Below are 3,363 nucleotides of genomic sequence, written 5' to 3'. Positions count from 1 at the left end.
CATTCAACCAATCTTTTTCATTAGCTACAATTATCTTACATTTTTCTCACAAAATGCTCACTTTCCTGAGCTATATTAAACACCTTATAACAGGTGTATATATAACTGAAGATCCTAAAATGTCAAGTTTACATTTTAAAAAATGCATAGAGAACACAACATTTTGGAAAACCTATTCATACTCACTTCTTGTATATTTTAACATATAAGTTTTGTTTCCTTCAGACTTTAAAATGCTTAATCTTTTTATCATTTTCACACCTGAACACCTTTTTTAATTTTCTGAAATTTCATTGCTATTAGGCTAAAGAAAGCATGGATTTTTCTAACCAAAACTGGTTTCCGGGTCTTCCCATTAACAACCCATATATACACACTGCAAATTTCAAATTTCTGTGCCACAAAACAGAATTACATCAGAACTACAGTAATTAAACTTACATTATAATACAATATGCTTAAAGTTAAGGTGCTGTTCATCATGCCTTACATCATGTGGTCTTTACCAAGTGGGCATCATGTCTGGAAACCATACCCTACCAAGATACTTAGACACTTCCCAATGAATCTGCTCCAAACTGTACTTTTGGTCAGAAGTTAATACTTCTTCCATAATAGATAATTGAGACAGATGGCCACTGCACAGCTTCACAAACTCAACAAAGACACTGCATGAGACTTCACATTCCCCTAGTCCAATAGCTGATAAATTTTTGCAGCGCACTGCATGTGAATTAACTGTTCATCAAGTGGACGTAATCCATTAGCACATACTACTAGTTCAACTAGTCTAGGGCATGTCATTCCCACATGGCCAAGCACATCTTTTTTTTTTTTTTTTAATTGTACTTTGGGAGAAGGTTTACAGAACAAACAGTTTCTCATTAAACAGTCAGTACACATATTGTTTTATGACATTGGTTAACAACCCCATGACATGTCAACACTCTCCCCTCTTGACCTTTTTTTTTTTTTGGTGAAAATATACATAGCCAAATATACACCATTTCAAAAATTTCTACATGCACAATTCAGTGACACTGATTACGTTCTTCCAGTTGTGCTGCTATTCTCACATTAGATGAAGATTTACAGAACAAAATAGTTTCTCATTTAACAGTACACATGTTGCCCTATGACAATGGATAACAACCCCACTACATGTCAAAACTGTCCTTACTCAACCTTGGGTTCCCTATCACCAGCTTTCCTGTCCCCTTCTGCCTTCTAGTCCTTGTCCCTGGACTGCTGTGCCTCATTAGTCCCATTTTGTTTTATGGGGCTGTCCAATCCCCGGCTAAATGGTCAACCTCGGAAGTGACTTCACCACTGAGCTAAAAGGGTGTCTGGGGGCCATACTCTCGGGGTTTCTCCAGTATCTTTCAGGCCAGTAAATCTGGTCTTTTTGTGTGTGTTAGAATTTTGTTCTACATCCTTCTCCAGCTCTGTCCATAATCCTCTGTTGTGATCCTGGTCAGAGCAGTCGGTGGTGGTAGCCAGGCACCATCTAGCTGAATCTAGGACACAGGATCGTACCAGCCAGATACCAATCTAGTAAATGAACTCTCAAGGACTATCCAAAACCAAAAGAAATACAACAGAGAATCAGAGCAGTTAATCTGCAAAGGACAACAACATCAGAACAATAAAAGAGGGAATAAACGGTGTAGGTATAGAACCTTCTAATGGAGAGGAAGGCAAAGCAATACCAAGTAATAATAGGCTGCTTCAAACTTAGAAAGATAACGGTATATTTCACAGTAACCACAAAAAAAGTCAACAAACATATTCATAAAAATAAAGAGGAAAAACATAAAGTCTCCGTAAAAACAAAACCTACAAAAACAAAAGAAATGAAAAAAAAAATCCAAGCACATCTTTGCTTACTGATCTCCCAAAGTAAAGATGAGTGGTAGGTGTTTCATAATGAAAGAATGGGGTCAAATTCCTCTTCATATAAAAAAAAAATACATCACTAAGTTCACTTTGGTGTGAATGTCTGATGAAAGCATCCCAGCTGCTCTTCTGAACAGTATGGAAGCGTGTCTGTCCAGGATTCTCACTGACTACATCAATGCGTAAATGTTCTAATCGCACGTGTTTTTCATAAGACAAAGCAAGTAGCAACTCATCACTCAGTAAGTAGTAGTTCAGGGACAGTTCGTGTAAGCCATGACACTGATCAGCCACACAGGGGATACTTGCTGGAGAGACATGAGGACAGCTGCTCAATTTTAGCAGCTTGAGCATATCACTGTTGTTGGCGACTAGTACTTTGAGGGATGGATCATCTACTGGGTTATCGTCTATCTTCAGCGAGGACAGGGATCTGGTGTTTACAAACACAACCGTCAGTGCAGAGATAAAGTGAGACTTCGGTAAATCTATAAAACTTGGCGGAGCAGTTGAAGTAAGTCCAAGTGTTTTTAAAGAGCAATCTACAAGTTGCCATCATATACCACAAGCTGCTTCAGCTGATTCTTTGCTGCTATCCACACACACAAACCACCGTGATTTCTTAAACTATTCTGGAGATCTCAAAAAGCCATTCCACTTTTCCATCTCATCTATGTTCTCATCATCACTGCCATGATTTCCAACAAGTCCCTTGAAGCTGACATACTGTAGATGGTTTGAATGTCTTTTAATAATCTGCTCAGCTCTGGATGTGTAGCTTTCAAATAAGATATAGCTGGCTGATTCAGTTCAAACTCAAAACATCTCCACAAGTCAGGCTTATGAAATACCTGGTTCCAGCTTCGGCAAACTTGTGAGGCAGTGAGCGCGATCAAGAAGAGGCAAGTACTTAAGTACTGGAAGAATAATATCCTGAAGGAGATTACCCCAATCACAAGTCTGAGAATGCTCATTTGTAGTCCTCAGTTTCTTGGATTTTTCTGCCGTACCTTCTGATGAATTTTGGTCAGTATCTCTTCCTCCACGTTTCATCCTGCTGCCGGAGGCGGCTTCCCCCACACACCACCCCGGGCTTCGAGGAGGACGGCGGCGGCGGCTGGTCCCGCGACTCTCACAAGAGGCCCCCAAGGCCCCCAGCTTCGCGCTCCTGTCGCCGCGGCCCCCCGCGCTCCGCCCGCATCCGAGACGCTGGTCCCGCGGTGAGCGCCAGCGCGGTTCCCCCTTTGCGGCTCTGGCTGCCCAGGGAGAAGTCTTCCTTCTCAGTCTGCGTTCTTCTCTGTCGCCGCGAGAGACACCGTCAGCGAGCTGGGGCCACCGCGTCTGCCTTTTACATTTTCCAGTCAAAAGTCAGACAGCAGTTTACACAGCACCCCCACCACAACTGCATAAGGTATTTATCAAGATTTCTGAGGAGCTCTTCTCAGCAGGCATGAAATGAGAGAAAAG

The 3,363-nt window shown here is 41.7% G+C and overlaps 1 pseudogene; it reads right to left on the bottom strand.

The window, feature by feature from the left end:
- Nucleotides 1-485: 485 nt before the first annotated feature.
- Nucleotides 486-2,982, bottom strand: LOC101351323 (F-box/LRR-repeat protein 3-like; annotated as a pseudogene).
- Between the last annotated feature and the right edge of the window lie 381 nt (nt 2,983-3,363).

This window comes from Trichechus manatus, unplaced genomic scaffold (genome assembly GCF_000243295.1).
Source record: "Trichechus manatus latirostris isolate Lorelei unplaced genomic scaffold, TriManLat1.0 scaffold00037, whole genome shotgun sequence".
In the NCBI taxonomy this organism is placed as follows: domain Eukaryota; kingdom Metazoa; phylum Chordata; class Mammalia; order Sirenia; family Trichechidae; genus Trichechus; species Trichechus manatus.
This window is presented reverse-complemented; position numbering and strand designations above follow the sequence as displayed.